General features: G+C 45.2%; 19 non-coding genes across 19 annotated transcripts; 9 read left to right on the top strand and 10 right to left on the bottom strand.

The window, feature by feature from the left end:
• Positions 1–683: 683 nt before the first annotated feature.
• trnad-guc (transfer RNA aspartic acid (anticodon GUC)) lies at positions 684–755 on the top strand. Its single transcript has one exon. It is a non-coding gene; the product is annotated as a tRNA-Asp (tRNA).
• Positions 756–858: 103 nt separating this feature from the next.
• trnag-ucc (transfer RNA glycine (anticodon UCC)) lies at positions 859–930 on the bottom strand. The gene has a single exon. It is a non-coding gene; the product is annotated as a tRNA-Gly (tRNA).
• A 1,223-nt stretch (positions 931–2,153) lies between these two features.
• trnad-guc (transfer RNA aspartic acid (anticodon GUC)) lies at positions 2,154–2,225 on the top strand. The gene has a single exon. It is a non-coding gene; the product is annotated as a tRNA-Asp (tRNA).
• Positions 2,226–2,328: 103 nt separating this feature from the next.
• On the bottom strand, positions 2,329–2,400 carry trnag-ucc (transfer RNA glycine (anticodon UCC)). Its single transcript has one exon. It is a non-coding gene; the product is annotated as a tRNA-Gly (tRNA).
• A 1,224-nt stretch (positions 2,401–3,624) lies between these two features.
• trnad-guc (transfer RNA aspartic acid (anticodon GUC)) lies at positions 3,625–3,696 on the top strand. The gene has a single exon. It is a non-coding gene; the product is annotated as a tRNA-Asp (tRNA).
• A 103-nt stretch (positions 3,697–3,799) lies between these two features.
• On the bottom strand, positions 3,800–3,871 carry trnag-ucc (transfer RNA glycine (anticodon UCC)). The gene has a single exon. It is a non-coding gene; the product is annotated as a tRNA-Gly (tRNA).
• A 1,224-nt stretch (positions 3,872–5,095) lies between these two features.
• On the top strand, positions 5,096–5,167 carry trnad-guc (transfer RNA aspartic acid (anticodon GUC)). Its single transcript has one exon. It is a non-coding gene; the product is annotated as a tRNA-Asp (tRNA).
• Positions 5,168–5,270: 103 nt separating this feature from the next.
• Positions 5,271–5,342, bottom strand: trnag-ucc (transfer RNA glycine (anticodon UCC)). Its single transcript has one exon. It is a non-coding gene; the product is annotated as a tRNA-Gly (tRNA).
• A 1,399-nt stretch (positions 5,343–6,741) lies between these two features.
• On the bottom strand, positions 6,742–6,813 carry trnag-ucc (transfer RNA glycine (anticodon UCC)). The gene has a single exon. It is a non-coding gene; the product is annotated as a tRNA-Gly (tRNA).
• A 1,225-nt stretch (positions 6,814–8,038) lies between these two features.
• On the top strand, positions 8,039–8,110 carry trnad-guc (transfer RNA aspartic acid (anticodon GUC)). Its single transcript has one exon. It is a non-coding gene; the product is annotated as a tRNA-Asp (tRNA).
• Positions 8,111–8,213: 103 nt separating this feature from the next.
• On the bottom strand, positions 8,214–8,285 carry trnag-ucc (transfer RNA glycine (anticodon UCC)). The gene has a single exon. It is a non-coding gene; the product is annotated as a tRNA-Gly (tRNA).
• A 1,224-nt stretch (positions 8,286–9,509) lies between these two features.
• trnad-guc (transfer RNA aspartic acid (anticodon GUC)) lies at positions 9,510–9,581 on the top strand. Its single transcript has one exon. It is a non-coding gene; the product is annotated as a tRNA-Asp (tRNA).
• Positions 9,582–16,423: 6,842 nt separating this feature from the next.
• Positions 16,424–16,495, top strand: trnad-guc (transfer RNA aspartic acid (anticodon GUC)). The gene has a single exon. It is a non-coding gene; the product is annotated as a tRNA-Asp (tRNA).
• A 1,402-nt stretch (positions 16,496–17,897) lies between these two features.
• Positions 17,898–17,969, top strand: trnad-guc (transfer RNA aspartic acid (anticodon GUC)). The gene has a single exon. It is a non-coding gene; the product is annotated as a tRNA-Asp (tRNA).
• A 3,049-nt stretch (positions 17,970–21,018) lies between these two features.
• Positions 21,019–21,090, bottom strand: trnag-ucc (transfer RNA glycine (anticodon UCC)). The gene has a single exon. It is a non-coding gene; the product is annotated as a tRNA-Gly (tRNA).
• Positions 21,091–22,489: 1,399 nt separating this feature from the next.
• On the bottom strand, positions 22,490–22,561 carry trnag-ucc (transfer RNA glycine (anticodon UCC)). The gene has a single exon. It is a non-coding gene; the product is annotated as a tRNA-Gly (tRNA).
• A 1,225-nt stretch (positions 22,562–23,786) lies between these two features.
• Positions 23,787–23,858, top strand: trnad-guc (transfer RNA aspartic acid (anticodon GUC)). The gene has a single exon. It is a non-coding gene; the product is annotated as a tRNA-Asp (tRNA).
• A 103-nt stretch (positions 23,859–23,961) lies between these two features.
• Positions 23,962–24,033, bottom strand: trnag-ucc (transfer RNA glycine (anticodon UCC)). The gene has a single exon. It is a non-coding gene; the product is annotated as a tRNA-Gly (tRNA).
• A 1,410-nt stretch (positions 24,034–25,443) lies between these two features.
• On the bottom strand, positions 25,444–25,515 carry trnag-ucc (transfer RNA glycine (anticodon UCC)). The gene has a single exon. It is a non-coding gene; the product is annotated as a tRNA-Gly (tRNA).
• Between the last annotated feature and the right edge of the window lie 86 nt (positions 25,516–25,601).

Raw genomic sequence — 25,601 nt, forward strand, 5'->3', positions numbered from 1 at the left:
AAACACAGCGGAGACCGGGACAACTAGATGAGCCCCAGATACAGATCCCCTGTAAAGACCTTGTCTTAGACGACCACCAGGACAAGACCACAGGAAACAGATGATTCTTCTGCACAGTCTGACTTTTCTGCAGCCTGGAGCTGATTTGCTGGTTTCTTCTGACCAGAGGAGAACTGTCTCCCCGACTGAGCCTGGTTTCTCACCGGGTTTTTTCTCCATTTTTTCACCGATCGAGTTTTGGTTCCTTGCCTCTGTCGCCTCTGGCAGGCATAGCTGGGGACACTTCATGTACAGCGATATCGTTGACTTGATTGAAAATTATTGCACAGATACTATTTAAACTGAACTTAGCTGAATGATGACATCATCGATTTCAATGACGAAATGCCTTTAACTGTCATTTTGCTTTATTGACGCACTGTGTTCCTAATTAATATTGTTCAGTTGCATTGACACAATCCTTTTTGTTTAAAGCACTATTTAAAAAAAAAAAAAAAAAAAAGAGTCCAAACAATGACCCCTGCAACGGGTAGTGTTCCAAATGTAATGCCACTTTAGCTAATGATGGGTCCATCCGGAATTTGACGGTGCTAGGGCTGTGTCAGCGTCAGAAAAAGCCATGCATTGTTCAGTTATGTCGGTGCAGTAGCGTCGGTTGGGGGAGAAACAGCAACATGCACAGCTCCTCGTTAGTATAGTGGACAGTATCTCCGCCTGTCACGCGGAAGACCGGGGTTCAATTCCCCGACGGGGAGGGCTACCTCTTTTCGGCTTCTGAACGATCCATCCAAAAGTTTTGGGAGGAGCCACAGGTCACAGAAGGAGTTCTGCTTCGACATCAGCCCGAGCCAAAGGACATGCGTTGGCCGGGAATCGAACCCGGGTCAACTGCTTGGAAGGCAGCTATGCTCACCACTATACCACCAACGCAGTCAGCCACTTGCGCCGTCGTTAAGAAGGCTCGAAGTGCACGAGTCGCCGATAGGGCTAGAGGAGCTGATGAGATCTTTGTTTGGACCCGTCACTAAAGAGAGCCTTCCAGAGTTTGCTTCCCGTCACGTACAAGAAAGTGCTGCCTTCCCATGCCAGCTAAATAAACACTAAGTGCTGACAGCGCAAACGCAGAGAGTGCAAATACAGACGATGACTAGTGGCACGCCCTCCTGCAGCGTGTTGGCGGACGGCCAAATTGATTCTGCTATTGCATTTTGTTGTAGCTCTGTCCTCGGTCCACCAATAACCACAAGCCCAATCAAGGCAATCTCTTTCTCATGCCTCCATCTGAAAATTTGGAGAAAATCTTATATGAATAAAAGAGTCTTTCAAAGAAATCCCTTATTCCGAGGTCACCGTAGCCACCAGATCCATTCTGTATCCAGATCAGTGGGCCGCTTCAGTCACCCGGATCCAGTCAGTATCCAGACAAGATGGTGGATCAACACCTAGAAAGGACCTCTATGGCCCTGAAACACAGCGGAGACCGGGACAACTAGATGAGCCCCAGATACAGATCCCCTGTAAAGACCTTGTCTTAGACGACCACCAGGACAAGACCACAGGAAACAGATGATTCTTCTGCACAGTCTGACTTTTCTGCAGCCTGGAGCTGATTTGCTGGTTTCTTCTGACCAGAGGAGAACTGTCTCCCCGACTGAGCCTGGTTTCTCACCGGGTTTTTTCTCCATTTTTTCACCGATCGAGTTTTGGTTCCTTGCCTCTGTCGCCTCTGGCAGGCATAGCTGGGGACACTTCATGTACAGCGATATCGTTGACTTGATTGAAAATTATTGCACAGATACTATTTAAACTGAACTTAGCTGAATGATGACATCATCGATTTCAATGACGAAATGCCTTTAACTGTCATTTTGCTTTATTGACGCACTGTGTTCCTAATTAATGTTGTTCAGTTGCATTGACACAATCCTTTTTGTTTAAAGCACTATTTAAAAAAAAAAAAAAAAAAAAAAAAGAGTCCAAACAATGACCCCTGCAACGGGTAGTGTTCCAAATGTAATGCCACTTTAGCTAATGATGGGTCCATCCGGAATTTGACGGTGCTAGGGCTGTGTCAGCGTCAGAAAAAGCCATGCATTGTTCAGTTATGTCGGTGCAGTAGCGTCGGTTGGGGGAGAAACAGCAACATGCACAGCTCCTCGTTAGTATAGTGGACAGTATCTCCGCCTGTCATGCGGAAGACCGGGGTTCGATTCCCCGACGGGGAGAGCTACCTCTTTTCGGCTTCTGAACGATCCATCCAAAAGTTTTGGGAGGAGCCACAGGTCACAGAAGGAGGTCTGCTTCGACATCAGCCCGAGCCAAAGGACATGCGTTGGCCGGGAATCGAACCCGGGTCAACTGCTTGGAAGGCAGCTATGCTCACCACTATACCACCAACGCAGTCAGCAGTCAGCCACTTGCGCCGTCGTTAAGAAGGCTCGAAGTGCACGAGTCGCCGATAGGGCTAGAGGAGCTGATGAGATCTTTGTTTGGACCCGTCACTAAAGAGAGCCTTCCAGAGTTTGCTTCCCGTCACGTACAAGAAAGTGCTGCCTTCCCATGCCAGCTAAATAAACACTAAGTGCTGACAGCGCAAACGCAGAGAGTGCAAATACAGACGATGACCAGTGGCACGCCCTCCTGCAGCGTGTTGGCGGACGGCCAAATTGATTCTGCTATTGCATTTTGTTGTAGCTCTGTCCTCGGTCCACCAATAACCACAAGCCCAATCAAGGCAATCTCTTTCTCATGCCTCCATCTGAAAAGTTGGAGAAAATCTTATATGAATAAAAGAGTCTTTTAAAGAAATCCCTTATTCCGAGGTCACCGTAGCCACCAGATCCATTCTGTATCCAGATCAGTGGGCCGCTTCAGTCACCCGGATCCAGTCAGTATCCAGACAAGATGGTGGATCAACACCTAGAAAGGACCTCTATGGCCCTGAAACACAGCGGAGACCGGGACAACTAGATGAGCCCCAGATACAGATCCCCTGTAAAGACCTTGTCTTAGACAACCACCAGGACAAGACCACAGGAAACAGATGATTCTTCTGCACAGTCTGACTTTTCTGCAGCCTGGAGCTGATTTGCTGGTTTCTTCTGACCAGAGGAGAACTGTCTCCCCGACTGAGCCTGGTTTCTCACCGGGTTTTTTCTCCATTTTTTCACCGATCGAGTTTTGGTTCCTTGCCTCTGTCGCCTCTGGCAGGCATAGCTGGGGACACTTCATGTACAGCGATATCGTTGACTTGATTGAAAATTATTGCACAGATACTATTTAAACTGAACTTAGCTGAATGATGACATCATCGATTTCAATGACGAAATGCCTTTAACTGTCATTTTGCTTTATTGACGCACTGTGTTCCTAATTAATGTTGTTCAGTTGCATTGACACAATCCTTTTTGTTTAAAGCACTATTTAAAAAAAAAAAAAAAAAAGAGTCCAAACAATGACCCCTGCAACGGGTAGTGTTCCAAATGTAATGCCACTTTAGCTAATGATGGGTCCATCCGGAATTTGACGGTGCTAGGGCTGTGTCAGCATCAGAAAAAGCCATGCATTGTTCAGTTATGTCGGTGCAGTAGCATCGGTTGGGGGAGAAACAGCAACATGCACAGCTCCTCGTTAGTATAGTGGACAGTATCTCCGCCTGTCACGCGGAAGACCGGGGTTCGATTCCCCGACGGGGAGAGCTACCTCTTTTCGGCTTCTGAACGATCCATCCAAAAGTTTTGGGAGGAGCCACAGGTCACAGAAGGAGTTCTGCTTCGACATCAGCCCGATCCAAAGGACATGCGTTGGCCGGGAATCGAACCCGGGTCAACTGCTTGGAAGGCAGCTATGCTCACCACTATACCACCAACGCAGTCAGCAGTCAGCCACTTGCGCCGTCGTTAAGAAGGCTCGAAGTGCACGAGTCACCGATAGGGCTAGAGGAGCTGATGAGATCTTTGTTTGGACCCGTCACTAAAGAGAGCCTTCCAGAGTTTGCTTCCCGTCACGTACAAGAAAGTGCTGCCTTCCCATGCCAGCTAAATAAACACTAAGTGCTGACAGCGCAAACGCAGAGAGTGCAAATACAGACGATGACCAGTGGCACGCCCTCCTGCAGCGTGTTGGCGGACGGCCAAATTGATTCTGCTATTGCATTTTGTTGTAGCTCTGTCCTCGGTCCACCAATAACCACAAGCCCAATCAAGGCAATCTCTTTCTCATGCCTCCATCTGAAAAGTTGGAGAAAATCTTATATGAATAAAAGAGTCTTTTAAAGAAATCCCTTATTCCGAGGTCACCGTAGCCACCAGATCCATTCTGTATCCAGATCAGTGGGCCGCTTCAGTCACCCGGATCCAGTCAGTATCCAGACAAGATGGTGGATCAACACCTAGAAAGGACCTCTATGGCCCTGAAACACAGCGGAGACCGGGACAACTAGATGAGCCCCAGATACAGATCCCCTGTAAAGACCTTGTCTTAGACAACCACCAGGACAAGACCACAGGAAACAGATGATTCTTCTGCACAGTCTGACTTTTCTGCAGCCTGGAGCTGATTTGCTGGTTTCTTCTGACCAGAGGAGAACTGTCTCCCCGACTGAGCCTGGTTTCTCACCGGGTTTTTTCTCCATTTTTTCACCGATCGAGTTTTGGTTCCTTGCCTCTGTCGCCTCTGGCAGGCATAGCTGGGGACACTTCATGTACAGCGATATCGTTGACTTGATTGAAAATTATTGCACAGATACTATTTAAACTGAACTTAGCTGAATGATGACATCATCGATTTCAATGACGAAATGCCTTTAACTGTCATTTTGCTTTATTGACGCACTGTGTTCCTAATTAATGTTGTTCAGTTGCATTGACACAATCCTTTTTGTTTAAAGCACTATTTAAAAAAAAAAAAAAAAAAGAGTCCAAACAATGACCCCTGCAACGGGTAGTGTTCCAAATGTAATGCCACTTTAGCTAATGATGGGTCCATCCGGAATTTGACGGTGCTAGGGCTGTGTCAGCATCAGAAAAAGCCATGCATTGTTCAGTTATGTCGGTGCAGTAGCATCGGTTGGGGGAGAAACAGCAACATGCACAGCTCCTCGTTAGTATAGTGGACAGTATCTCCGCCTGTCACGCGGAAGACCGGGGTTCGATTCCCCGACGGGGAGAGCTACCTCTTTTCGGCTTCTGAACGATCCATCCAAAAGTTTTGGGAGGAGCCACAGGTCACAGAAGGAGTTCTGCTTCGACATCAGCCCGATCCAAAGGACATGCGTTGGCCGGGAATCGAACCCGGGTCAACTGCTTGGAAGGCAGCTATGCTCACCACTATACCACCAACGCAGTCAGCAGTCAGCCACTTGCGCCGTCGTTAAGAAGGCTCGAAGTGCACGAGTCACCGATAGGGCTAGAGGAGCTGATGAGATCTTTGTTTGGACCCGTCACTAAAGAGAGCCTTCCAGAGTTTGCTTCCCGTCACGTACAAGAAAGTGCTGCCTTCCCATGCCAGCTAAATAAACACTAAGTGCTGACAGCGCAAACGCAGAGAGTGCAAATACAGACGATGACCAGTGGCACGCCCTCCTGCAGCGTGTTGGCGGACGGCCAAATTGATTCTGCTATTGCATTTTGTTGTAGCTCTGTCCTCGGTCCACCAATAACCACAAGCCCAATCAAGGCAATCTCTTTCTCATGCCTCCATCTGAAAAGTTGGAGAAAATCTTATATGAATAAAAGAGTCTTTTAAAGAAATCCCTTATTCCGAGGTCACCGTAGCCACCAGATCCATTCTGTATCCAGATCAGTGGGCCGCTTCAGTCACCCGGATCCAGTCAGTATCCAGACAAGATGGTGGATCAACACCTAGAAAGGACCTCTATGGCCCTGAAACACAGCGGAGACCGGGACAACTAGATGAGCCCCAGATACAGATCCCCTGTAAAGACCTTGTCTTAGACGACCACCAGGACAAGACCACAGGAAACAGATGATTCTTCTGCACAGTCTGACTTTTCTGCAGCCTGGAGCTGATTTGCTGGTTTCTTCTGACCAGAGGAGAACTGTCTCCCCGACTGAGCCTGGTTTCTCACCGGGTTTTTTCTCCATTTTTTCACCGATCGAGTTTTGGTTCCTTGCCTCTGTCGCCTCTGGCAGGCATAGCTGGGGACACTTCATGTACAGCGATATCGTTGACTTGATTGAAAATTATTGCACAGATACTATTTAAACTGAACTTAGCTGAATGATGACATCATCGATTTCAATGACGAAATGCCTTTAACTGTCATTTTGCTTTATTGACGCACTGTGTTCCTAATTAATGTTGTTCAGTTGCATTGACACAATCCTTTTTGTTTAAAGCACTATTTAAAAAAAAAAAAAAAAAAGAGTCCAAACAATGACCCCTGCAACGGGTAGTGTTCCAAATGTAATGCCACTTTAGCTAATGATGGGTCCATCCGGAATTTGACAGTGCTAGGGCTGTGTCAGCGTCAGAAAAAGCCATGCATTGTTCAGTTATGTCGGTGCAGTAGCGTCGGTTGGGGGAGAAACAGCAACATGCACAGCTCCTCGTTAGTATAGTGGACAGTATCTCCGCCTGTCACGCGGAAGACCAGGGTTCGATTCCCCGATGGGAAGGGTTACCTCTTTTCGGCTTCTGAACGATCCATCCAAAAGTTTTGGGAGGAGCCACAGGTCACAGAAGGAGTTCTGCTTCGACATCAGCCCGAGCCAAAGGACATGCGTTGGCCGGGAATCGAACCCGGGTCAACTGCTTGGAAGGCAGCTATGCTCACCACTATACCACCAACGCAGTCAGCAGTCAGCCACTTGCGCCGTCGTTAAGAAGGCTCGAAGTGCACGAGTCGCCGATAGGGCTAGAGGAGCTGATGAGATCTTTGTTTGGACCCGTCACTAAAGAGAGCCTTCCAGAGTTTGCTTCCCGTCACGTACAAGAAAGTGCTGCCTTCCCATGCCAGCTAAATAAACACTAAGTGCTGACAGCGCAAACGCAGAGAGTGCAAATACAGACGATGACCAGTGGCACGCCCTCCTGCAGCGTGTTGGCGGACGGCCAAATTGATTCTGCTATTGCATTTTGTTGTAGCTCTGTCCTCGGTCCACCAATAACCACAAGCCCAATCAAGGCAATCTCTTTCTCATGCCTCCATCTGAAAAGTTGGAGAAAATCTTATATGAATAAAAGAGTCTTTTAAAGAAATCCCTTATTCCGAGGTCACCGTAGCCACCAGATCCATTCTGTATCCAGATCAGTGGGCCGCTTCAGTCACCCGGATCCAGTCAGTATCCAGACAAGATGGTGGATCAACACCTAGAAAGGACCTCTATGGCCCTGAAACACAGCGGAGACCGGGACAACTAGATGAGCCCCAGATACAGATCCCCTGTAAAGACCTTGTCTTAGACGACCACCAGGACAAGACCACAGGAAACAGATGATTCTTCTGCACAGTCTGACTTTTCTGCAGCCTGGAGCTGATTTGCTGGTTTCTTCTGACCAGAGGAGAACTGTCTCCCCGACTGAGCCTGGTTTCTCACCGGGTTTTTTCTCCATTTTTTCACCGATCGAGTTTTGGTTCCTTGCCTCTGTCGCCTCTGGCAGGCATAGCTGGGGACACTTCATGTACAGCGATATCGTTGACTTGATTGAAAATTATTGCACAGATACTATTTAAACTGAACTTAGCTGAATGATGACATCATCGATTTCAATGACGAAATGCCTTTAACTGTCATTTTGCTTTATTGACGCACTGTGTTCCTAATTAATGTTGTTCAGTTGCATTGACACAATCCTTTTTGTTTAAAGCACTATTTAAAAAAAAAAAAAAAAAAAGAGTCCAAACAATGACCCCTGCAACGGGTAGTGTTCCAAATGTAATGCCACTTTAGCTAATGATGGGTCCATCCGGAATTTGACGGTGCTAGGGCTGTGTCAGCGTCAGAAAAAGCCATGCATTGTTCAGTTATGTCGGTGCAGTAGCGTTGGTTGGGGGAGAAACAGCAACATGCACAGCTCCTCGTTAGTATAGTGGACAGTATCTCCGCCTGTCACGCGGAAGACCGGGGTTCGATTCCCCGATGGGGAGAGCTACCTCTTTTCGGCTTCTGAACGATCCATCCAAAAGTTTTGGGAGGAGCCACAGGTCACAGAAGGAGTTCTGCTTCGACATCAGCCCGAGCCAAAGGACATGCGTTGGCCGGGAATCGAACCCGGGTCAACTGCTTGGAAGGCAGCTATGCTCACCACTATACCACCAACGCAGTCAGCAGTCAGCCACTTGCGCCGTCGTTAAGAAGGCTCGAAGTGCACGAGTCGCCGATAGGGCTAGAGGAGCTGATGAGATCTTTGTTTGGACCCGTCACTAAAGAGAGCCTTCCAGAGTTTGTTTCCCGTCACGTACAAGAAAGTGCTGCCTTCCCATGCCAGCTAAATAAACACTAAGTGCTGACAGCGCAAACGCAGAGAGTGCAAATACAGACGATGACTAGTGGCACGCCCTCCTGCAGCGTGTTGGCGGACGGCCAAATTGATTCTGCTATTGCATTTTGTTGTAGCTCTGTCCTCGGTCCACCAATAACCACAAGCCCAATCAAGGCAATCTCTTTCTCATGCCTCCATCTGAAAAGTTGGAGAAAATCTTATATGAATAAAAGAGTCTTTCAAAGAAATCCCTTATTCCGAGGTCACCGTAGCCACCAGATCCATTCTGTATCCAGATCAGTGGGCCGCTTCAGTCACCCGGATCCAGTCAGTATCCAGACAAGATGGTGGATCAACACCTAGAAAGGACCTCTATGGCCCTGAAACACAGCGGAGACCGGGACAACTAGATGAGCCCCAGATACAGATCCCCTGTAAAGACCTTGTCTTAGACGACCACCAGGACAAGACCACAGGAAACAGATGATTCTTCTGCACAGTCTGACTTTTCTGCAGCCAGGAGCTGATTTGCTGGTTTCTTCTGACCAGAGGAGAACTGTCTCCCCGACTGAGCCTGGTTTCTCACCGGGTTTTTTCTCCATTTTTTCACCGATCGAGTTTTGGTTCCTTGCCTCTGTCGCCTCTGGCAGGCATAGCTGGGGACACTTCATGTACAGCGATATCGTTGACTTGATTGAAAATTATTGCACAGATACTATTTAAACTGAACTTAGCTGAATGATGACATCATCGATTTCAATGACGAAATGCCTTTAACTGTCATTTTGCTTTATTGACGCACTGTGTTCCTAATTAATGTTGTTCAGTTGCATTGACACAATCCTTTTTGTTTAAAGCACTATTTAAAAAAAAAAAAAAAAAAGAGTCCAAACAATGACCCCTGCAACGGGTAGTGTTCCAAATGTAATGCCACTTTAGCTAATGATGGGTCCATCCGGAATTTGACAGTGCTAGGGCTGTGTCAGCGTCAGAAAAAGCCATGCATTGTTCAGTTATGTCGGTGCAGTAGCGTCGGTTGGGGGAGAAACAGCAACATGCACAGTTCCTCGTTAGTATAGTGGACAGTATCTCCGCCTGTCACGCGGAAGACCGGGGTTCGATTCCCCGACGGGGAGAGCTACCTCTTTTCGGCTTCTGAACGATCCATCCAAAAGTTTTGGGAGGAGCCACAGGTCACAGAAGGAGTTCTGCTTCGACATCAGCCCGAGCCAAAGGACATGCGTTGGCCGGGAATCGAACCCGGGTCAACTGCTTGGAAGGCAGCTATGCTCACCACTATACCACCAACACAGTCAGCAGTCAGCCACTTGCGCCGTCGTTAAGAAGGCTCGAAGTGCACGAGTCGCCGATAGGGCTAGAGGAGCTGATGAGATCTTTGTTTGGACCCGTCACTAAAGAGAGCCTTCCAGAGTTTGCTTCCCGTCACGTACAAGAAAGTGCTGCCTTCCCATGCCAGCTAAATAAACACTAAGTGCTGACAGCGCAAACGCAGAGAGTGCAAATACAGACGATGACCAGTGGCACGCCCTCCTGCAGCGTGTTGGCGGACGGCCAAATTGATTCTGCTATTGCATTTTGTTGTAGCTCTGTCCTCGGTCCACCAATAACCACAAGCCCAATCAAGGCAATCTCCTTCTCATGCCTCCATCTGAAAAGTTGGAGAAAATCTTATATGAATAAAAGAGTCTTTTAAAGAAATCCCTTATTCCGAGGTCACCGTAGCCACCAGATCCATTCTGTATCCAGATCAGTGGGCCGCTTCAGTCACCCGGATCCAGTCAGTATCCAGACAAGATGGTGGATCAACACCTAGAAAGGACCTCTATGGCCCTGAAACACAGCGGAGACCGGGACAACTAGATGAGCCCCAGATACAGATCCCCTGTAAAGACCTTGTCTTAGACGACCACCAGGACAAGACCACAGGAAACAGATGATTCTTCTGCACAGTCGAACTTTTCTGCAGCCTGGAGCTGATTTGCTGGTTTCTTCTGACCAGAGGAGAACTGTCTCCCCGACTGAGCCTGGTTTCTCACCGGGTTTTTTCTCCATTTTTTCACCGATCGAGTTTTGGTTCCTTGCCTCTGTCGCCTCTGGCAGGCATAGCTGGGGACACTTCATGTACAGCGATATCGTTGACTTGATTGAAAATTATTGCACAGAAACTATTTAAACTGAACTTAGCTGAATGATGACATCATCGATTTCAATGACGAAATGCCTTTAACTGTCATTTTGCTTTATTGACGCACTGTGTTCCTAATTAATGTTGTTCAGTTGCATTGACACAATCCTTTTTGTTTAAAGCACTATTTAAAAAAAAAAAAAAAAAAAGAGTCCAAACAATGACCCCTGCAACGGGTAGTGTTCCAAATGTAATGCCACTTTAGCTAATGATGGGTCCATCCGGAATTTGACGGTGCTAGGGCTGTGTCAGCGTCAGAAAAAGCCATGCATTGTTCAGTTATGTCGGTGCAGTAGCGTCGGTTGGGGGAGAAACAGCAACATGCTCAGCTCCTCGTTAGTATAGTGGACAGTATCTCCGCCTGTCACGCGGGGGCCAGTCGCGGATAGGTGTAGAGCGCTAACTAGCCAATAGCAACGAAGGAAATTCCAGGGAGGCGGGACGAAAAAATACACAGAATTAGAGGTTCGAATCCCGTCTCGGCCACAAATACCATAAAATGAGTTGGTATTCGTTTTTTCATCTAGATACACTTTAAGTACGATTAACATATAATAGATGAACTTTGTGAACAAAGATAAAAATAAATCTTGTAATAATTGTTCTTTTGTATGGTGTACAAAATGTGCAAAGATCTTAAGAAACATATACATTATAATAGGGAATAGTTATTTTTAATATAGAAAAATGTGAATAATTAAAAAGAACACTTTGATAATGTTTCAGGCCTTTATTTATAAAGATACGTCTATTTATATGTGTATAACTGTACAGAAAACCCATATATATGAAATATAACTAAAACTCACAAAAAAGTAAGTTTTTCATTTTATTTATAGTAAAGTAATATACTTATAAAAATTAAAAGAAAAAATAACAAAAATATATAATAATTAAATAAATATACATAAAATAATCATAGGTTATTAAACAACAGCAACAGATATAATAAAAATAAAGATGTGGAGAACAGAAAAAACAATACAAATATGTTTTATATTAAATAATTATGTATGTTTAATGGTAACAGTTATTAACATTCAGTGTTTACATATCTGAGCAAGTAAATAAAATGTAATATCAATTTAAAAGAAAATCAACAAAATGTATACATTTTTTAATCAATAAAACTTAACACACAGTTCAATACAGTTCAAACAAGGCCACATACTTATAGTATTTTAATTAACAAATTGAAATACATGAAAATATTTAAATATAGATATAGATTCAACAACAACAACAATAATAAAATCTAAAGTTGTGGAGAACACAGAAAAAAAATATATTACACTACCACTTAAATGTTTTTGAACAGTAAGATTTTTAATTCTCACCAAGCCTGCCTTTATTTGGTCCAAAATACAGTAAAAGCAATAATATTGTTGAAATATTTTTACTACTTAAAATAACTGCTTTCTATTTGAACATATAGTAAAATGTATTTTATTTCTGTGATGCTCCGCTGTATTTTCAGCATCATTTCTCCAGTCTTCAGTGTCACATGATCTTCAGAAATCAGAATAATGATTTACTGATCAAGAAAAAATATTATTATTATTATTATTATCAATATTTTAAACCCCCCAGGGATTCTTTAAATAGAAAGATCCAAAGATCTGCATTTATTTGAAATAAAAAGCTTTCTTAACAATATAGATTGTACCATTCTTTTGGGGGGAAAGAAATGACAGAAATTAATGCCTTTTTTTTTAGCAAGGATGATTTAAATTGATTAAAAGTGATGATAAAGATGAAAAATGTTGATCAGATAAATGCTGTTCTTCTGAACTTTCTATTCATGTAAGAAACTGAAAAGATTGTACTCGGCTGTTTTCAACATAACATAACAACAACAATAATAATAATAATTTTTTCTTGAGCAGTAAATCATCATATTATTCTGATTTCTGAAGATCATGTGACACTGAAGACTGGATGAATGATGCTGAAAATACAGCTGTGCATCACAGAAATAAATTACAGTATATATTCAAATATATAGCCTTCCTGATAATGTTCGGGGTTCAGACACACTCTCTGTTTAAATCTAGATTAAAAACACATCTCTTTCGCCAAGCATTCGAATAATGTATCTCTTAAATTGTGAGTGTAGTTGTATCTGATCAAATGTGCATTCTTATTCTTTAGCTTGGGTTAAACTAATTAATTTTACTCTGTTGGAACAGCAGCTATGCTAATGATGTCTCTATATGTGTCTCTGTTTCTGCTGGATTTACATCCCGTGGTAACTAGGATTTACACAAGCTCCAGTCTGGATCCAGAACACCTGAGAAGAGATGATGCTGACCCTCAGAGGACCTCAGATGATGCTGACCCTGAATCAACAAACAGAACTAACAAATATTGCTACATGTGTGACTGCATCATATAATAATTATTAATTATTAATAAAATTAATAATGTTCATCGTCTGGCTGACTACGTCTTGTATGAATTTTTCTACAAATCCTGTCATACGTGCACAAACTGACAGTCACCACTTATAAGCTACTACTAAATATTGTAGAAACATAATTTTCTGTAAAGTTGCTTTGTAACAATTTGTATTGTAAAAAGCGCTATACAAATAAACTTGAATTGAATTGAATTGAAATAGAAAGCAGCTGATTTAAAATAGTAAGAATATTTAAAATGCTACAGTTTTTGCTGTACTTTGGATAAAATAAAGGCAGGCTTGGTGAGCAGAAGAAATTCTCAAAAAACATTAAAAATCTTACTGCTGAAAAACATTTGACTGGTAAGAGTATTTTAAATAAAATATTTATTTACGGAGTTTAATAATAGCCGTTACTAACATTTAGTGTTTACAAAACTGAGCAAGATAAAATAAAGCAAGTCAATACAATTAATTAACACACTAAAGTACAGTGTAAACAAGGCCAATACTTCTGATGTTTTATTTAACAAATGGAAATCAATTAAATAATTTAAAATTGTAGACTAAACAACAACAGCTACAATAATATTAATAATAATACAATTTGTGGAAGACACAGAAAATAAAACAAGCCTTCGACCTGTTTAAGAAGATCCTTGCTCCTATGTTGCGTTGCCAAGAGATGTTCAAGAGAGGCAGTTCTCAACAGATCTGTCCATCTATGGTCCAACACGAAGACCAGCCGTTCTGAGGGGTCCAGTGTGAGCTGAACGAGGGACGCAGTTATGGCAGATGGTGTGGTGTTCTACAGAAGATTAACAGCATTACTTTATTAAAATATAATGTCTTGGTGTTGTGTGCACATATGAGACAGACAGTTTACACACATAAGTGCCTGTATGAATTATTTATTTACCTGCATCCGGAAGAAACCCTTCCCTTCAGTGTCTGGTGTGATGTTATGGTGGAGTGAGACGGGTGGATGGGTCTTGACACAGCATGCATCATCTTAACATTCCTGAAATATAGATTCAAATTAAATATATCAAATGTATTTTATAATTCATTATATATATATATATATGTATGTATGTGTGTGTGTGTGTGTGTGTGTGTGTGTGTGTCTTTATTTTTACAATTTTTTTTTATTTTTTTATATTTGAATATATTTTCTAATCATTGTAATTTATTCCTGTTATGAAAAGCTGAATTTTCTGAATTATTACTCCAGTCTTCAGCATCACGTCAACCTTCCGAAAATAATGTGCTTTCATCATTGTAGTGACAATGATAATATCAACATTGATTACAATAAGAAATGTTTTGTGAGCAAATAATCATATAAATAATGATTTCTGGATCATATGACACACTGAAGAGTATAAATGATGCTGAAGAATTCAGCTTTGCATCACAGGAATAAAGTTAATTTAACATAGGAAATAGTTATTTTAAGTTGTACCACACAGTAAATGTTGACAATTTTTATATATATATATATATATATATATTTATATATTTGCACTAAAGTCTTGAAAATCACATAACATTCAAAACAGTTGCTATAATTAATCACATAAGTATGATTATATGATAATATAATAAGTAATTAATTGTAAGTTTTTTTTTTTGGTTTAGTTTTTTTAAAAGAAACACATAATTCACTTTACCTGCTTGTTGGGAGTTTGGCAGCGTATGTTGTTCAAACAAAACAATTTCGTGAAGAAATCTCCGATCGTAAAACGCGTCTCCTCTCCTTCAGAGCGAATGATTGACAGATGAGTATCTGCTGTTTGAATTCCCCGCCACGGAAGAAGCGAAACAGCGCCAGGAAATCTACGTGTGGCCACAAATATATTGCATCCGTAGTGTTAAGCACTACCATAGAGAATAAATGGGAAAAGTTAAGAGAAGTTAAGCTTAACTATTTTCGGCTCCCGCGCGGGAGACCGGGGTTCGATTCCCCGACGGGGAGGGCTACCTCTTTTCGGCTTCTGAACGATCCATCCAAAAGTTTTGGGAGGAGCCACAGGTCACAGAAGGAGTTCTGCTTCGACATCAGCCCGAGCCAAAGGACATGCGTTGACATCGAACCCGGGTCAACTGCTTGGAAGGCAGCTATGCTCACCACTATACCACCAACGCAGTCAGCAGTCAGCCACTTGCGCCGTCGTTAAGAAGGCTCGAAGTGCACGAGTCGCCGATAGGGCTAGAGGAGCTGATGAGATCTTTGTTTGGACCCGTCACTAAAGAGAGCCTTCCAGAGTTTGCTTCCCGTCACGTACAAGAAAGTGCTGCCTTCCCATGCCAGCTAAATAAACACTAAGTGCTGACAGCGCAAACGCAGAGAGTGCAAATACAGACGATGACCAGTGGCACGCCCTCCTGCAGCGTGTTGGCGGACGGCCAAATTGATTCTGCTATTGCATTTTGTTGTAGCTCTGTCCTCGGTCCACCAATAACCACAAGCCCAATCAAGGCAATCTCTTTCTCATGCCTCCATCTGAAAAGTTGGAGAAAATCTTATATGAATAAAAGAGTCTTTTAAAGAAATCCCTTATTCCGAGGTCACCGTAGCCACCAGATCCATTCTGTATCCAGATCAGTGGGCCGCTTCAGTCACCCGGATCCAGTCAGTATCCAGACAAGATGGTGGATCAACACCTAGAAAGGACCTCTATGGCCCTGAAACACAGCGGAGACCGGGACAACTAGATGAGCCCCAGATACAGATCCCCTGTAAAGACCTTGTCTTAGACGACCACCAGGACAAGACCACAGGAAACAGATGATTCTTCTGCACAGTCTGACTTTTCTGCAGCCTGGAGCTGATTTGCTGGTTTCTTCTGACCAGAGGAGAACTGTCTCCCCGACTGAGCCTGGTTTCTCACCGGGTTTTTTCTCCATTTTTTCACCGATCGAGTTTTGGTTCCTTGCCTCTGTCGCCTCTGGCAGGCATAGCTGGGGACACTTCATGTACAGCGATATCGTTGACTTGATTGAAAATTATTGCACAGATACTATTTAAACTGAACTTAGCTGAATGATGACATCATCGATTTCAATGACGAAATGCCTTTAACTGTCATTTTGCTTTATTGACGCACTGTGTTCCTAATTAATGTTGTTCAGTTGCATTGACACAATCCTTTTTGTTTAAAGCACTATTTAAAAAAAAAAAAAAAAAAAAGAGTCCAAACAATGACCCCTGCAACGGGTAGTGTTCCAAATGTAATGCCACTTTAGCTAATGATGGGTCCATCCGGAATTTGACGGTGCTAGGGCTGTGTCAGCGTCAGAAAAAGCCATGCATTGTTCAGTTATGTCGGTGCAGTAGCGTCGGTTGGGGGAGAAACAGCAACATGCACAGCTCCTCGTTAGTATAGTGGACAGTATCTCCGCCTGTCACGCGGAAGACCGGGGTTCGATTCCCCGACGGGGAGAGCTACGTCTTTTCGGCTTCTGAACGATCCATCCAAAAGTTTTGGGAGGAGCCACAGGTCACAGAAGGAGTTCTGCTTCGACATCAGCCCGAGCCAAAGGACATGCGTTGGCCAGGAATCGAACCCGGGTCAACTGCTTGGAAGGCAGCTATGCTCACCACTATCCCACCAACGCAGTCAGCAGTCAGCCACTTGCGCCGTCGTTAAGAAGGCTCGAAGTGCACGAGTCGCCGATAGGGCTAGAGGAGCTGATGAGATCTTTGTTTGGACCCGTCACTAAAGAGAGCCTTCCAGAGTTTGCTTCCCGTCACGTACAAGAAAGTGCTGCCTTCCCATGCCAGCTAAATAAACACTAAGTGCTGACAGCGCAAACGCAGAGAGTGCAAATACAGACGATGACCAGTGGCACGCCCTCCTGCAGCGTGTTGGCGGACGGCCAAATTGATTCTGCTATTGCATTTTGTTGTAGCTCTGTCCTCGGTCCACCAATAACCACAAGCCCAATCAAGGCAATCTCTTTCTCATGCCTCCATCTGAAAAGTTGGAGAAAATCTTATATGAATAAAAGAGTCTTTTAAAGAAATCCCTTATTCCGAGGTCACCGTAGCCACCAGATCCATTCTGTATCCAGATCAGTGGGCCGCTTCAGTCACCCGGATCCAGTCAGTATCCAGACAAGATGGTGGATCAACACCTAGAAAGGACCTCTATGGCCCTGAAACACAGCGGAGACCGGGAAAACTAGATGAGCCCCAGATACAGATCCCCTGTAAAGACCTTGTCTTAGACGACCACCAGGACAAGACCACAGGAAACAGATGATTCTTCTGCACAGTCTGACTTTTCTGCAGCCTGGAGCTGATTTGCTGGTTTCTTCTGACCAGAGGAGAACTGTCTCCCCGACTGAGCCTGGTTTCTCACCGGCTTTTTTTCTCCATTTTTTCACCGATCGAGTTTTGGTTCCTTGCCTTTGTCGCCTCTGGCAGGCATAGCTGGGGACACTTCATGTACAGCAATTTCGTTGACTTGATTGAAAATTATTGCACAGATACTATTTAAACTGAACTTAGCTGAATGATGACATCATCGATTTCAATGACGAAATGCCTTTAACTGTCATTTTGCTTTATTGACGCACTGTTTTCCTAATTAATGTTGTTCAGTTGCATTGACACAATCCTTTTTGTTTAAAGCACTATTTAAAAAAAAAAAAAAAAAAAAGAGTCCAAACAATGACCCCTGCAACGGGTAGTGTTCCAAATGTAATGCCACTTTAGCTAATGATGGGTCCATCCGGAATTTGACGGTGCTAGGGCTGTGTCAGCGTCAGAAAAAGCCATGCATTGTTCAGTTATGTCGGTGCAGTAGCGTCGGTTGGGGGAGAAACAGCAACATGCACAGCTCCTCGTTAGTATAGTGGACAGTATCTCCGCCTGTCACGCGGAAGACCGGGGTTCGATTCCCCGACGGGGAGAGCTACGTCTTTTCGGCTTCTGAACGATCCATCCAAAAGTTTTGGGAGGAGCCACAGGTCACAGAAGGAGTTCTGCTTCGACATCAGCCCGAGCCAAAGGACATGCGTTGGCCAGGAATCGAACCCGGGTCAACTGCTTGGAAGGCAGCTATGCTCACCACTATCCCACCAACGCAGTCAGCAGTCAGCCACTTGCGCCGTCGTTAAGAAGGCTCGAAGTGCACGAGTCGCCGATAGGGCTAGAGGAGCTGATGAGATCTTTGTTTGGACCCGTCACTAAAGAGAGCCTTCCAGAGTTTGCTTCCCGTCACGTACAAGAAAGTGCTGCCTTCCCATGCCAGCTAAATAAACACTAAGTGCTGACAGCGCAAACGCAGGGAGTGCAAATACAGACGATGACCAGTGGCACGCCCTCCTGCAGCGTGTTGGCGGACGGCCAAATTGATTCTGCTATTGCATTTTGTTGTAGCTCTGTCCTCGGTCCACCAATAACCACAAGCCCAATCAAGGCAATCTCTTTCTCATGCCTCCATCTGAAAAGTTGGAGAAAATCTTATATGAATAAAAGAGTCTTTTAAAGAAATCCCTTATTCCGAGGTCACTGTAGCCACCAGATCCATTCTGTATCCAGATCAGTGGGCCGCTTCAGTCACCCGGATCCAGTCAGTATCCAGACAAGATGGTGGATCAACACCTAGAAAGGACCTCTATGGCCCTGAAACACAGCGGAGACCGGGACAACTAGATGAGCCCCAGATACAGATCCCCTGTAAAGACCTTGTCTTAGACGACCACCAGGACAAGACCACAGGAAACAGATGATTCTTCTGCACAGTCTGACTTTTCTGCAGCCTGGAGCTGATTTGCTGGTTTCTTCTGACCAGAGGAGAACTGTCTCCCCGACTGAGCCTGGTTTCTCACCGGGTTTTTTCTCCATTTTTTCACCGATCGAGTTTTGGTTCCTTGCCTCTGTCGCCTCTGGCAGGCATAGCTGGGGACACTTCATGTACAGCGATATCGTTGACTTGATTGTTGAAAATTATTGCACAGATACTATTTAAACTGAACTTAGCTGAATGATGACATCATCGATTTCAATGACGAAATGCCTTTAACTGTCATTTTGCTTTATTGACGCAGTGTGTTCCTAATTAATGTTGTTCAGTTGCATTGACACAATCATTTTTGTTTAAAGCGCAATTTAAAAAAAAAAAAAAAAAAAAAAGTGTCCAAACAATGACCCCTGCAACGGGTAGTGTTCCAAATGTTATGCCACTTTAGCTAATGATGGGTCCATCCGGAATTTGACGGTGCTAGGGCTGTGTCAGCGTCAGAAAAAGCCATGCATTGTTCAGTTATGTCGGTGCAGTAGCGTCGGTTGGGGGAGAAACAGCAACATGCGCAGCTCCTCATTAGTATAGTGGACAGTATCTCCGCCTGTCACGCGGAAGACCGGGGTTCGATTCCCCGACGGGGAGAGCTAGCTCTTTTCGGCTTCTGAACGATCCATCCAAAAGTTTTGGGAGGAGCCACAGGTCACAGAAGGAGTTCTGCTTCGACATCAGCCCGAGCCAAAGGACATGCGTTGGCCGGGAATCAAACCCAGGTCAACTGCTTGGAAGGCAGCTATGCTCACCACTATACCACCAACGCAGTCAGCAGTCAGCCACTTGCGCCGTCGTTAAGAAGGCTCGAAGTGCACGAGTCGCCGATAGGGCTAGAGGAGCTGATGAGATCTTTGTTTGGACCCGTCACTAAAGAGAGCCTTCCAGAGTTTGCTTCCCGTCACGTACAAGAAAGTGCTGCCTTCCCATGCCAGCTAAATAAACACTAAGTGCTGACAGCGCAAACGCAGAGAGTGCAAATACAGACGATGACCAGTGGCACGCCCTCCTGCAGCGTGTTGGCGGACGGCCAAATTGATTCTGCTATTGCATTTTGTTGTAGCTCTGTCCTCGGTCCACCAATAACCACAAGCCCAATCAAGGCAATCTCCTTCTCATGCCTCCATCTGAAAAGTTGGAGAAAATCTTATATGAATAAAAGAGTCTTTTAAAGAAATCCCTTATTCCGAGGTCACCGTAGCCACCAGATCCATTCTGTATCCAGATCAGTGGGCCGCTTCAGTCACCCGGATCCAGTCAGTATCCAGACAAGATGGTGGATCAACACCTAGAAAGGACCTCTATGGCCCTGAAACACAGCGGAGACCGGGACAACTAGATGAGCCCCAGATACAGATCCCCTGTAAAGACCTTGTCTTAGACGACCACCAGAACAAGACCACAGGAAACAGATGATTCTTCTGCACAGTCGAACTTTTCTGCAGCCTGGAGCTGATTTGCTGGTTTCTTCTGACCAGAGGAGAACTGTCTCCCCGACTGAGCCTGGTTTCTCACCGGGTTTTTTCTCCATTTTTTCACCGATCGAGTTTTGGTTCCTTGCCTCTGTCGCCTCTGGCAGGCATAGCTGGGTACACTTCATGTACAGCGATATCGTTGACTTGATTGAAAATTATTGCACAGATACTATTTAAACTGAACTTAGCTGAATGATGACATCATCGATTTCAATGACGAAATGCCTTTAACTGTCATTTTGCTTTATTGACGCACTGTGTTCCTAATTAATGTTGTTCAGTTGCATTGACACAATCCTTTTTGTTTAAAGCACTATTTAAAAAAAAAAAAAAAGAGTCCAAACAATGACCCCTGCAAAGGGTAGTGTTCCAAATGTAATGCCACTTTAGCTAATGATGGGTCCATCCGGAATTTGACAGTGCTAGGGCTGTGTCAGCGTCAGAAAAAGCCATGCATTGTTCAGTTATGTCGGTGCAGTAGCGTCGGTTGGGGGAGAAACAGCAACATGCACAGCTCCTCGTTAGTATAGTGGACAGTATCTCCACCTGTCACGCGGAAGACCGGGGTTCGATTCCCCGACGGTGAGAGCTACCTCTTTTCGGCTTCTGAACGATCCATCCAAAAGTTTTGGGAGGAGCCACAGGTCACAGAAGGAGGTCTGCTTCGACATCAGCCCGAGCCAAAGGACATGCGTTGGCCGGGAATCGAACCCGGGTCAACTGCTTGGAAGGCAGCTATGCTCACCACTATACCACCAACGCAGTCAGCAGTCAGCCACTTGCGCCGTCCTTAAGAAGGCTCGAAGTGCACGAGTCGCCGATAGGGCTAGAGGAGCTGATGAGATCTTTGTTTGGACCCGTCACTAAAGAGAGCCTTCCAGAGTTTGCTTCCCGTCACGTACAAGAAAGTGCTGCCTTCCCATGCCAGCTAAATAAACACTAAGTGCTGACAGCGCAAACGCAGAGAGTGCAAATACAGACGATGACCAGTGGCACGCCCTCCTGCAGCGTGTTGGCGGACGGCCAAATTGATTCTGCTATTGCATTTTGTTGTAGCTCTGTCCTCGGTCCACCAATAACCACAAGCCCAATCAAGGCAATCTCTTTCTCATGCCTCCATCTGAAAAGTTGGAGAAAATCTTATATGAATAAAAGAGTCTTTTAAAGAAATCCCTTATTCCGAGGTCACCGTAGCCACCAGATCCATTCTGTATCCAGATCAGTGGGCCGCTTCAGTCACCCGGATCCAGTCAGTATCCAGACAAGATGGTGGATCAACACCTAGAAAGGACCTCTATGGCCCTGAAACACAGCGGAGACCGGGACAACTAGATGAGCCCCAGATACAGATCCCCTGTAAAGACCTTGTCTTAGACGACCACCAGGACAAGACCACAGGAAACAGATGATTCTTCTGCACAGTCTGACTTTTCTGCAGCCTGGAGCTGATTTGCTGGTTTCTTCTGACCAGAGGAGAACTGTCTCCCCGACTGAGCCTGGTTTCTCACCGGGTTTTTTCTCCATTTTTTCACCGATCGAGTTTTGGTTCCTTGCCTCTGTCGCCTCTGGCAGGCATAGCTGGGGACACTTCATGTACAGCGATATCGTTGACTTGATTGAAAATTATTGCACAGATACTATTTAAACTGAACTTAGCTGAATGATGACATCATCGATTTCAATGACGAAATGCCTTTAACTGTCATTTTGCTTTATTGACGCACTGTGTTCCTAATTAATGTTGTTCAGTTGCATTGACACAATCCTTTTTGTTTAAAGCACTATTTAAAAAAAAAAAAAAAAAAGAGTCCAAACAATGACCCCTGCAACGGGTAGTGTTCCAAATGTAATGCCACTTTAGCTAATGATGGGTCCATCCGGAATTTGACGGTGCTAGGGCTGTGTCAGCGTCAGAAAAAGCCATGCATTGTTCAGTTATGTCGGTGCAGTAGCGTCGGTTGGGGGAGAAACAGCAACATACACAGCTCCTCGTTAGTATAGTGGACAGTATCTCCACCTGTCACGCGGAAGACCGGGGTTCGATTCCCCGACGGGGAGAGCTACCTCTTTTCGGCTTCTGAACGATCCATCCAAAAGTTTTGGGAGGAGCCACAGGTCACAGAAGGAGGTCTGCTTCGACATCAGCCCGAGCCAAAGGACATGCGTTGGCCGGGAATCGAACCCGGGTCAACTGCTTGGAAGGCAGCTATGCTCACCACTATACCACCAACGCAGTCAGCAGTCAGCCACTTGCGCCGTCGTTAAGAAGGCTCGAAGTGCACGAGTCGCCGATAGGGCTAGAGGAGCTGATGAGATCTTTGTTTGGACCCGTCACTAAAGAGAGCCTTCCAGAGTTTGCTTCCCGTCACGTACAAGAAAGTGCTGCCTTCCCATGCCAGCTAAATAAACACTAAGTGCTGACAGCGCAAACGCAGAGAGTGCAAATACAGACGATGACCAGTGGCACGCCCTCCTGCAGCGTGTTGGCGGACGGCCAAATTGATTCTGCTATTGCATTTTGTTGTAGCTCTGTCCTCGGTCCACCAATAACCACAAGCCCAATCAAGGCAATCTCTTTCTCATGCCTCCATCTGAAAAGTTGGAGAAAATCTTATATGAATAAAAGAGTCTTTTAAAGAAATCCCTTATTCCGAGGTCACCGTAGCCACCAGATCCATTCTGTATCCAGATCAGTGGGCCGCTTCAGTCACCCGGATCCAGTCAGTATCCAGACAAGATGGTGGATCAACACCTAGAAAGGACCTCTATGGCCCTGAAACACAGCGGAGACCGGGACAACTAGATGAGCCCCAGATACAGATCCCCTGTAAAGACCTTGTCTTAGACGACCACCAGGACAAGACCACAGGAAACAGATGATTCTTCTGCACAGTCTGACTTTTCTGCAGCCTGGAGCTGATTTGCTGGTTTCTTCTGACCAGAGGAGAACTGTCTCCCCGACTGAGCCTGGTTTCTCACCGGGTTTTTTCTCCATTTTTTCACCGATCGAGTTTTGGTTCCTTGCCTCTGTCGCCTCTGGCAGGCATAGCTGGGGATACTTCATGTACAGCGATATCGTTGACTTGATTGAAAATTATTGCACAGATACTATTTAAACTGAACTTAGCTGAATGATGACATCATCGATTTCAATGACGAAATGCCTTTAACTGTCATTTTGCTTTATTGACGCACTGTGTTCCTAATTAATGTTGTTCAGTTGCATTGACACAATCCTTTTTGTTTAAAGCACTATTTAAAAAAAAAAAAAAAAAAAGAGTCCAAACAATGACCCCTGCAACGGGTAGTGTTCCAAATGTAATGCCACTTTAGCTAATGATGAGTCCATCCGGAATTTGACGGTGCTAGGGCTGTGTCAGCGTCAGAAAAAGCCATGCATTGTTCAGTTATGTCGGTGCAGTAGCGTCGGTTGGGGGAGAAACAGCAACATGCACAGCTCCTCGTTAGTATAGTGGACAGTATCTCCGCCTGTCATGCGGAAGACCGGGGTTCGATTCCCCGACGGGGAGAGCTACCTCTTTTCGGCTTCTGAACGATCCATCCAAAAGTTTTGGGAGGAGCCACAGGTCACAGAAGGAGTTCTGCTTCGACATCAGCCCGAGCCAAAGGACATGCGTTGGCCGGGAATCGAACCCGGGTCAACTGCTTGGAAGGCAGCTATGCTCACCACTATACCACCAACGCAGTCAGCAGTCAGCAGTCAGCAGTCAGCCACTTGCGCCGTCGTTAAGAAGGCTCGAAGTGCACGAGTCGCCGATAGGGCTAGAGGAGCTGATGAGATCTTTGTTTGGACCCGTCACTAAAGAGAGCCTTCCAGAGTTTGCTTCCCGTCACGTACAAGAAAGTGCTGCCTTCCCATGCCAGCTAAATAAACACTAAGTGCTGACAGCGCAAACGCAGAGAGTGCAAATACAGACGATGACCAGTGGCACGCCCTCCTGCAGCGTGTTGGCGGACGGCCAAATTGATTCTGCTATTGCATTTTGTTGTAGCTCTGTCCTCGGTCCACCAATAACCACAAGCCCAATCAAGGCAATCTCCTTCTCATGCCTCCATCTGAAAAGTTGGAGAAAATCTTATATGAATAAAAGAGTCTTTTAAAGAAATCCCTTATTCCGAGGTCACCGTAGCCACCAGATCCATTCTGTATCCAGATCAGTGGGCCGCTTCAGTCACCCGGATCCAGTCAGTATCCAGACAAGATGGTGGATCAACACCTAGAAAGGACCTCTATGGCCCTGAAACACAGCGGAGACCGGGACAACTAGATGAGCCCCAGATACAGATCCCCTGTAAAGACCTTGTCTTAGACGACCACCAGAACAAGACCACAGGAAACAGATGATTCTTCTGCACAGTCGAACTTTTCTGCAGCCTGGAGCTGATTTGCTGGTTTCTTCTGACCAGAGGAGAACTGTCTCCCCGACTGAGCCTGGTTTCTCACCGGGTTTTTTCTCCATTTTTTCACCGATCGAGTTTTGGTTCCTTGCCTCTGTCGCCTCTGGCAGGCATAGCTGGGTACACTTCATGTACAGCGATATCGTTGACTTGATTGAAAATTATTGCACAGATACTATTTAAACTGAACTTAGCTGAATGATGACATCATCGATTTCAATGACGAAATGCCTTTAACTGTCATTTTGCTTTATTGACGCACTGTGTTCCTAATTAATGTTGTTCAGTTGCATTGACACAATCCTTTTTGTTTAAAGCACTATTTAAAAAAAAAAAAAAAGAGTCCAAACAATGACCCCTGCAACGGGTAGTGTTCCAAATGTAATGCCACTTTAGCTAATGATGGGTCCATCCGGAATTTGACGGTGCTAGGGCTGTGTCAGCGTCAGAAAAAGCCATGCATTGTTCAGTTATGTCGGTGCAGTAGCGTCGGTTGGGGGAGAAACAGCAACATGCACAGCTCCTCGTTAGTATAGTGGACAGTATCTCCACCTGTCACGCGGAAGACCGGGGTTCGATTCCCCGACGGTGAGAGCTACCTCTTTTCGGCTTCTGAACGATCCATCCAAAAGTTTTGGGAGGAGCCACAGGTCACAGAAGGAGGTCTGCTTCGACATCAGCCCGAGCCAAAGGACATGCGTTGGCCGGGAATCGAACCCGGGTCAACTGCTTGGAAGGCAGCTATGCTCACCACTATACCACCAACGCAGTCAGCAGTCAGCCACTTGCGCCGTCCTTAAGAAGGCTCGAAGTGCACGAGTCGCCGATAGGGCTAGAGGAGCTGATGAGATCTT

Source organism: Carassius carassius, chromosome 8 (genome assembly GCF_963082965.1).
Source record: "Carassius carassius chromosome 8, fCarCar2.1, whole genome shotgun sequence".
Taxonomy (NCBI): Eukaryota; Metazoa; Chordata; class Actinopteri; order Cypriniformes; family Cyprinidae; genus Carassius; species Carassius carassius.